A 10,125-nucleotide genomic window follows, 5' to 3' on the forward strand; every position below is an offset into this window, starting at 1 on the left:
GGGATCATCTTTAAAATGAAAGTGGCTTTTCATAGATCTTTTTAGACTAAAAATGTTTTATTTAGCCTCTAAACTGTTGAACATGTTTTATGTTTTAACATCATGTAGAACAGTGTTTGCAAACTGGTAGCATGGAAATGGGGCCAACTTCTGTGTTTACTTTGGCAAGGCCCGTGTTTTGAAAAAATTGAATGTGGATTCCTTTATGTGGCGCCTTCCCATTTGCCGGTCTGCCTGACACCCAGTTGTTCCACTCTTGATTGGTTCACGTATTTACCTTACCTTGAAGGCATGTGAGTTTCAACCTCTGCTGTAAGTAGAAGGAATATTGGGGGTTATCAAATATATGTGAGATGTCCTTTGGTCCGCGTTCTCCCAAATAGCCCCCAAACTGAAGATTTCACTTTCCTTATATTTTTCTATTGCCAATAATCTCAGTTATTTTTTGTTGCCACTGCTTGGGATCATTGTAAAGGGATGGTGGGGGTGGGCTTTTCACCTAAAACCCTCTTTCCTGGGTGCACAGCCTTTCCTCACTTTATCTTTTCTGGTAGTACAGCTGGTCCCAGAACAACTCAGGGGTTAGGGGAGCCAACCCTCTGCACAGTCGAAAATCTGCCTGTGATTTCTTGTCTGCCCACCTTGTCAGCCGTTCCTCCATATCCATGATTCAGCATCCTTAGATTCAACCATCTGCAAATCATGTATTACTGTAGTATTTACTATTGGAAAAAAATCCTTGTATGGGTTGACCTGCACTTTTCAAACCCTTGTTGTTCAAGGCTCAACTGAACTTCAGTCCCTCTGTCCATTGCAACGGCTACACTCAACATGATCCCAACACACCAGGCACATTAAACCACATCACGCAATTACTCCTCTTTTAAGGGTCTTGGTTACTTATGTAAAATTCAAGCTGAAGCTAGGTGACTTCTCAGATTCCTTTTTTGCGATTGGCTTAGCGTATGCTTAGAGCAAAAAACAACCTTTTCCCATGTTCTTTCTTTGCCTTCCTCTTGTGGTCAGCAAGCACTTCCTTAGACTGGCCGAGAGGATACCTCTGGCTCCTGTTTCTGCCTCCAGCTTCTGCCCATTCCTAGTTCCTGGAGAAATAGTGGGTTTTATTTTTGCTGAACTATTCAGGACTTCTTTCCACCACAGGCAAAAATGCTTCTCTCAGAGCTCACAGATCTGCCATCTTGTACAGTCTCCTGGATTCTGCAGAAGAGTTCTCTAGCCAATGTTCCTGTGAATTCTGGATACCCCCCGTTTCCCAGACTATCCTCCCAGCAAGGTAATTGCTTCCCAGGTTCTCTTTCTAGCTCTGAAATTTTCTCTCCTCTCCTCCCTTTCCTTTAATGCTTTCTAACAGGATAATTAGCCTGTCTTCTTTGGTCATGTGTTCTTTTGCTTCTTTTTCTTGAAACAAAACAAAACCAGAAACTATAACTTTATGGGCACTTACTATGTGGAGTTAGCCATGCTAAGGTCTTCATAGGCATTATGTAATCTTCACAGTAAACCCAGGAGGTAGGTACTTTGCCATCCCCATTTTACTGATGGCAATACTGAGGCACACAGTTTAAATGGGAACCTTCCCAAGGTCGCGCCAACAGCAAGCACAGAGCTGAGAGGAGGATTTCAGCCCAGGACGAATGTTGTCAGAGATCATACTCTTTAGAGCGACTCTATTCTTCCTTTTCAGTAAACTGTTTTTCTAAAAAAAAAACTTTCCAAACTCTTTATAACCTCATCCAACTCACGGCACCTCCCACTCACCTGGCCCAACACAAAGGTCCCTTCTCCTGGTCAGGAGAAGTCCAGATTCACTAGAAATACAATTAGTTACCAACATGTTACTGACAGAAAACAGTCTGCCCTGTCCCGGTCATCTCCACGTGATGACTCTTGGATTGTGTGTAACCCCTGGCTTGTCCAGTCATACTGAAACTTTGTTGTTTTAAATGGGTACTGGAAAAGAAAAGCCATAATTTCCTGGGATAGGCAATCAAACCTTGGTTTCCTACATCTTTTTTTTTTTTCGCGGTACGCGGGCCTCTCACTGTTGTGGCCTCTCCCGTTGCGGAGCACAGGATCCAGACGCGCAGGCTCAGCGGCCATGGCTCACGGGTCCAGCCGCTCCGCGGCACGTGGGATCTTCGCGGATCGGGGCACGAACCCGCGTCCTCTGCATCGGCAGGCAGACTCTCAACCACTGCGCCACCAGGGAAGCCCGTACATCTTTGAAAGATGAATAAGATATCGTTTGCTTCTTTGAATGGTAGAAGGTGGAGTAGGGACTAAAGATCCCCTTTTCCCGTGGGTCTGGCACATGATGTCTGTGTGGTCCATCAGCTCCCACACACAGCTCCTGATTTGAGGAGTCATACCCCAGGGACAACCCCATGTCTTGGTCCAGAACCTGCAGGGGAAGTACACACCAGGTTGGTGAGCGTGCGGTGTGAGAAGGAAGAGATGGAGAAATAAAGAAATTATCACCGGTGGCTCAGAGAAAATCTGGTCGTGGTGGGATGAGATGTGGTGTCCAGCCCAGGAAGTGTCAGACACGAGGACCCTGCTGAGGAGCTTACGTTTGATGGGAAACTCTGCTGGGCTGGAACCAAAGACTCCCCCCACCCTTTTTTTCTCACAAAAAAACATGCTGTTTCCTATTGGTCTGCACATCACCGTTTCACTAGTTAGCTGCATCCAAAGAGGATGTGGTGAGGGCTTTTAGCTTGGTGATGATAGTAGAAATCTTTGTCCATGTAAGGAAAGCATTTCTTTGGTGTGGGCTGGTACATGATTTTAGTCTCCTTTTAAAATTAATTAATTAATTTTATTTTATTTATTTATTTATTTTGGTTGTACCGGGTCTTAGTTGAGGCATGCGAACTCTTAGTTGTGGCACGCATGTGGGATCTAGTTCCCTGACCAGGGATCGAACGCGCATCCCCTTCATTAAAAGGCGGATTCTTAACCACTGCGCCACCAGTGAAGACCCATGATTTTAGTCTACTTTAAGATCATTACCAGTGCACAGCCCTCAGTTAACTTAGAAAAGTGACAACACGAGTAATAACTGAGTAGTAAAAGTGTCATCACCCACCAACTTCTGAACCTCAGGAATATAGGAACATATATGTTTTTCAAGTTAATATGTGCATATAATAGGAACCCCAAAGAGTAAAATGAGGGGCACATAAAAAATGAGGTTCTCTCTAACTTCCACTTCCCCAGTTTTGGCTTTTTTGGTATTTATAACCTACCCAGGTTATAAATAATTTAGAAAGAATTTCTAAAAGAAGTTGGTACTTTCAGAAACCAGCTTCCAGTGATGCCACTAAAAATCAGCCAGAATAACTAAAATGAAAAATACAAAATGTTGGGGAAGATGGGGAGCAACTGGAACTCTCATTGCTGCTGGTTGGAGTATAAACTGGTAAAACTCTTTAGGAAAAAAATGTTTTGTGGTATCTTTTAGAGCTGCACATATCTGTATCAAGCAGTTTCACTCCTGGGTGGAAACGTGTATAACTGTTCCTCAAACGAAATGTACAAGAATGTTCATAGCAGCCTATTCATAAATGGCCCAAACTGGAAACTGCCCATCGACAACAGAATGGGAAAATGAATTGTGACGCACTTACACTCTATGGAATTCTATATGTAATGTGAATGATTCACTTATAATTACATGTAACAATATGAATGAATCCTACACTGTTGAGTAAAAGAAGCCAGACACAAAAGGGAAATACATTAAGTTTACATTTATATAATGTACAGAAACAGGCAAAACTAAGTTATGCTCTTAGGAGTCACAGTATTGATTACCCTAGGGGAAGGGGTAGTGACAAGAAAGGCATGGAGTGCTTTTAGGTTGCTGGTAATGTTCTAGTTCTTTGATCTTAGTGCTGTGTACTTGGAGTATGTTTGGTTTATGAATACTCACCAAGCTGTACGTTTACAGCAAATATGTTTTTTTTTAATAGATCTTATACTCTAATGAAAAAATTAAAAACGAGAATTAAAATGACATAAAACATTTTCTTGGCCTTTTGTGCATCCCACAAAATGCTCAATAAACTAAATAAACTAAAAAAATGAAAATAAGCCTGTCTAGATTTTGAATACAGTCATTTCATTGCTGGTAGGAAATGATTTAGGCAGACAGTATTAACTCTAATAGTTTCCTTGCTATAAAAGTAATCCATTTTGGGCTTCCCTGGTGGCTCAGTGCTTAAGAATCCTCCTGCCAATGCAGGGGACACGGGTTCGAGCCCTGGTCTGGGAAGATCCCACATGCCATGGAGCAACTAAGCCAGTGAGCCACAACAACTGAACCCACGTGCCACAACTACTGAAGCCCATGCGCCTAGAGCCGTGCTCCACAACAAGAGAAGCCACTGCAATGAGAAGCCTGTGCACTGTGGGGAAGAGTAGCCCCCGCTTGCCGCAACTAGAGAAAGCCTGCATGCAGCAATGACCCAAAGCAGCCAAAAATTAATCAATTTTTTAAAAAAAAGTAATCCGTTTTGAAAAATAAAATTCAGTCCTTAATATATACATAAGGTACCCTAAATTCAAAAGGTCACTAATTGTTAATGAGATTAACTATACACTCATGATCTAGGATAAACTATAAAAAGGAAAAATTAAAACACTATTTCAGGATGTCAGTTTCGTTTTAGTTTTAAATGACTGTTAGATCAGTATTGTATAATGTACAGAAGAAAGTTAATTTAAATTAATCAATTAAGACATTCACTTAGTTCAAAATTCAAATAAAAAGGGGTATCCTGTCCCTCAGTCACTCAGTTTCCCCAGTCAACCAATGTTTCAGTCCTTTTGTGTCCATTCAGAAATATTTTATGCATATACAACAAATATGTATGTATGCATATACAACAAATATGTATAAACATTCTTTGCCCCCCATTTAACTAAGCAGTAGTGCCCCATAGACACTACCTCTGCCTTGGAGAGACTGGAATTTTTAACTTAACAATATATATTCACAATCATTTCATATTAAGATGAGGAAGTTCCTCTTTTTTTAGTGGCTGAATAATATTTTATTGTATAATATACCAGAATTTATTTAGCATGTCTGTACTTACGGACAGTAATATTATTTCCATGCTTTGCCACGTCACATAAAGCTGAAATGAATAGCATCCCACGTCCATTATTTTATACATTTGAATAAATGTAGGCATACCTTGTTTTATTGTGCTTCACTTTATTGCAATTCACAGATATTGCATTTTTTACAAATTGAAGGTTTGTGGCAACCCTGCATCAAACAAGTCTATCAGCACCATTTTTCCAATACCATTTGTTCACTTCATGTCTCTGTGTCACATTTTGGTAATTCTTGCAATATTTCAAAATTTTCTTTATTTGTTGTGGTGATCTGTGATTAGTGATCTTTGATGTTATTGTAATTGTTTTGGGGCACCATGAACTTCGCCCAGATAAGATGACAAACTTGATAACTGTTGTGTGTTCTGACTGGCCATTCCCCCATCTCTCCCCCTCTCCTTGGGCCTCCCTATTCCCCAAGAATTGAAATTGAAATTAGGCCAGTTAATCCTACAACGGCCTCTAAGTGTTCAAGTGAAAGGAAGAGTCACACGTCTCTCGGTTTAAATGAGGTATCAGTTTAAGCAGAGAGAGGCTGAAAACTAGACCTCTTGCATTAAACAGTTAGCCAAGTTGTGAATGCAAAGGAAAAGTTCTTGAAGGAAATTAAAATTGCTACTCCAGTGAACGCATTATAAGAAACCAAAACAGCCTTATTTGTGATATGGAGAAAGTTTTGGTGGTCTGGTTAGAAGATCAAACCAGTCACAACATTTCCTTACGCCAAGGTCTGATCCAGAGCAAGGCCTTAACTCTTTTGAATTCTATGAAGGCTGAGAGAGGTGAAGTAGCTGCAGAAGAAAAGTCTGCAATAACAGGGGTTTGTTTATGAAACTGAAAGAAATAAACTGTCTTCATAACATCAAAATGCAAGATGAAGCAGCAAGCGCAGATGTAGAAGCTGCGGCAAGTTATCCAGAAGATCTAGCTAAGGTTATTAATGAAGGTGGCTACACTAAACAACAAATTTTCAGTGTAGGCAAAACAGCCTTCTATTGGAAGAAGATGCCATCTAGGACTTTCACAGCTAGAGAGGACGAAGTCAATGCCTGGCTTCAAAGCTTCAAAGGACAGACTGCCTCTTTTGTTAGGGACTAATGCGGCTGGTGACTTTAAGTTGAAGCCAATGCTTATTTACCATTCTGAAAATCCTAGGGTGCTTAAGAATTATGCTAAACCTGCTCTGCCTGTGCTCTATAAATGGAACAACAAAGTCTGGATGACAGCACATTTGATGACAACAGGTTTATTGAATATTTTAAGCCCACTGCTGAGATCTAGTGCTCAGAAAAGAAGATTCTTTTCAAAATATGACTGCTCGGGCTTCCCTGGTGGTGCAGTGGTTGAGAGTCCGCCTGTCGATGCAAGGGACGCAGGTTCATGCCCCGATCCGGGAAGATCCCACATTCCGCGGAGCGGCTGGGCCCGTGAGCCATGGCCGCTGAGCCTGCGTGTCTGGAACCTGTGCTCCGCAACGGGAGAGGCCACAACAGTGAGAGGCCCACGTACCGCAAAACAAACAAAAACAAACAAAAGAAAATATGACTGCTCATTGATAATGCACCTGGTCACCGAAGACCTCTGATGGAGATGTACAATGAGATTCATGGTTTTTTTTTTTTTTTCCTGCCTACTAATACAGCATCCATTCTGCAGCCCATGGATCAAGGAAACACTTTGACTTTCAAGTCTTGTTATTTAAGAAATACATTTTGTAAGGCTATAGCTGTCATAGATAGTGATTCCTCTGATGGATCTGGGCAAAGTCAATTGAAAACCTTCTGCAAAGGACTCACCATTCTATTTTTTTTTTTTTTTTTTTTTGGCAGTACGCAGGCCTTTCACTGCTGTGGCCTCTCCCGTTGCGGAGCACAGGCTCCGGACGCGCAGGCTCAGCAGCCATGGCTCACGGGCCCAGCTGCTCTGCGGCATGTGGGATCTTCCCGGACCGGGGCACGAACCCGTGTCCCCTGCATCGGCAGGGAAGCCCAGGGAAGCCACCAGGGAAGCCCAGCACTCACCATTCTAGATGCCATTAAGAATATTTGTGATTCATGGGAAGAGGTCAAAATGTCAACATAACAGGAGTTTGGAAGAAGTTGATTCCAGCCCTCAGGGATGACTTTGAGGGGTTCAAGACTTCAGTGAAGAAAGTCACTGCAGATGTGGTGGGAATAGCAAGAGACTGGAATTAGATATGGATCCTGAAGATGTGACTGAATTGCTGCAATCTCAAGATAAAACTTTAATTGATAAGGAGCTGCTTCTTATGGATGGGCAAAGAAAGTGGTTTCTTGAGATGGAATCTACTCCTGGTGAAGATGATGTCGAGCTTGTTGAAAAGGATTTAGGGTTTAGGATTTAGGATTTACCAACTTGGTTGATAAAGCAACCCCAGGGTTTGAGAGGATCGACTTCAATTCTGAAAGAAGTTCTACTGTGGTTAAAATGCTATCAAACAGCGTTGCGTGCTTCAGAGAAATCATTTGTAGACGGAAGAGTCAATCAATGTGGCAAACTTCACTGTTGTCTTATCTTAAGAAATGGCCACTGCCACCCCACCTTCAGCAGCCACCAGCCTGATCAGTCGGCAGCCACCAACACTGAGGCAAGACCCTCCACCAGCAAAAAGATCGAAGGCTCAGATGATGGTTAGCATTTTTTTAGTAATAAAATATTTTTTAATTAAAGTTCATTCATTGTTTTTTTAGACATAATACTATTACACACTTAATAGGCTACAGTATAGTGTGAACATAACTTTCATATGCCCTGAGAAACCAGAAAGCTCATATGACTTGCTTTATTGTGATATTTGCTTATTGTAGTGGTCTGGAACCAAATCCACAGTATCTCCAAGGTATCCATGTTTGTGGCAAGTCTGGAAGATAGTTAATTTGTATTGTCAGTCATTTACTTGCTTTCTCCACTTGGTCATTTTAGTTTTGAAACTAGAACTATTGAAGGTGAGTTTTAGAGTTACAGTCGTAAGGGTTTTCAGGTAGAATGGATTCACTGATCCATGCTTTCATTTATTCCTTCAATAAGTATTGAGCCCTATTTTATTCTCCCCAGTGAACAAAAGAGACAAAATTTCCTGATGTCTTGGTGTTTACATTCTGGTGTGTTGTGGGTAAGGTGGGGAGAGAAGACAGACAATATGCAAATAAATAAGTAAATGATATATATGTTAGGAAACATTAAATGCTCTGCAGAAAAATAAAACAGGGATGGGGGATAGGTCATTCCAGGAAGGGTGTTGCAACTTTAAACAGGGGTGGCAGGCCCCTGTAAGGACTTGGCATCAGTAAGAGCTGGGGACCCTTGGAGGGTTTTCCTTCCATTATGTTTCTTTCCTTCTTTATAAGTAACATTTTTATTTTAAACTAGTTTTAGGTTTAAAAAAAGTTGCAAAGATAGCACAGGTAGTTCAGCTTCTTACCCCAATATAGGCTCCAGTATCAGCCCACAGCTTTTTATAACCCAGTTCTGAGGATTTCTACAAGTAGGCTGGCTCACCCACTTTGTTCCCTTGATGTTATCATCTTACACGACTGTGGTATATTTCTCCAAACTAAGAAACCAACATTGGTTTCCTCCTATTACATTAACTCCAGACTTTTAAAAGTTTTTATCAGTTTTTCCATTAATGTCCTTTTTCTGTTCCAGAATCCAGTTGGGGCTACTACACAGCATTTAGTTTTCATGTCTCCTGGTCTCCTCTAGTCTGGACAATTTCTCATGATTTCCTTGTTTTTCATGACCTTGACAGTCTTGAGGATTACTGATCAGGTATTTTGTAGAATATCTATCAGTCCAGATTTGTTTGATGTTTTCCTTATGATTAGAAAGGAGTGATGGATTTTTGGAAAGAATACTATAGGAGTGATGTTCCCTTTTCATTCCATCATATCTGGGCCACATGATATCTACCTGATAAGGTGATATTAACCTGATCACTTGTTTCAAGTGGGTCTGCCAGTGTTCTCCACTATAAAGTTAATATTTTCCCCTTTCCAGTTTCTATGCTTTGGAAGCCAGTCACTAAGGCCAGCCCACATTCAACTGACTTACATTTTAGAAACCGTGTTCTGGCTGCTAGGGTGAGACTAGTTGTAGAAGGACAAGGGCAAGAGTTGTATCCCAGGTAGAGTTGATGGAGGCTGAAACTACTGTAGTCACATAGCTGGCGAAAAGAAATGCCTGGCTTCCATTTCAAAACTTCAGAACTGGGGAGCCCAGAGCCAATTCTGTGAGGATAAATATGAATGTAGCCATAGACCACCCTGAAATCACTTCATTCTTGCCCCTCAGGGCTGGGCTTGGGGTTTTAGTTCCTTCTCTTTGCAAGTTACCTGAGGACAGTTTTAGCTGTAGGTGGAAGAAGTTTGGTTTACTCACCAAATTAGATATTCTGTATAAAGTATAGGAATATTTAAAAAAAAAAAAGTGTAGGGATATAGAAGTTCTAAATACATGTTACTTTTTGTACTTGTTATGATTTTTCATTGCTGTTCAACAAATTAAGAGTCTATTATCTAATAATAGATAAGAGTCTATTATCTATTATTAAGTAAATAATAATTGTTAGATGAAAACATAGCACAGTGCCTGGCTTTCATAAATACTTATTGAATTAGCCAGAAGAAATTAGGTAGCAAGTGACTGACAAAGGAATGGGTCCCACCCAGTGACCGCAGCCAGGTCACAAGAGCTCCTCTTCGATCTCTCTCATGACCATCGCTTGGAATTTCCCCTCTTCCTTCTCTTTCTCCTTCAGATAGTTGCTTTCCAGGACCATCCCTTCCCTTTACCTTCGTCTCACACCGGGTCAGCTTGCTCTGGAGTTAGTCTGTCAGACCAGGGAAAGCAAAAGGTCCTAGAGAAGTTCCATCTCCAATAGCTTCACCCATCCAGTCTTATTTTCTTCTGAAATAAAATGAATACTACCTCTCTTGCTTTTCTGCTTTGAGTGTC

General features: G+C 41.2%; 1 pseudogene; it reads left to right on the forward strand.

Moving 5' to 3' along the window:
* Positions 1 to 1,167: 1,167 nt before the first annotated feature.
* LOC125963967 (tigger transposable element-derived protein 1-like) lies at positions 1,168 to 8,874 on the forward strand (annotated as a pseudogene).
* The last annotated feature ends 1,251 nt before the right edge of the window (positions 8,875 to 10,125 follow it).

The sequence above is a fragment of the Orcinus orca genome, chromosome 3, assembly GCF_937001465.1.
Source record: "Orcinus orca chromosome 3, mOrcOrc1.1, whole genome shotgun sequence".
In the NCBI taxonomy this organism is placed as follows: domain Eukaryota; kingdom Metazoa; phylum Chordata; class Mammalia; order Artiodactyla; family Delphinidae; genus Orcinus; species Orcinus orca.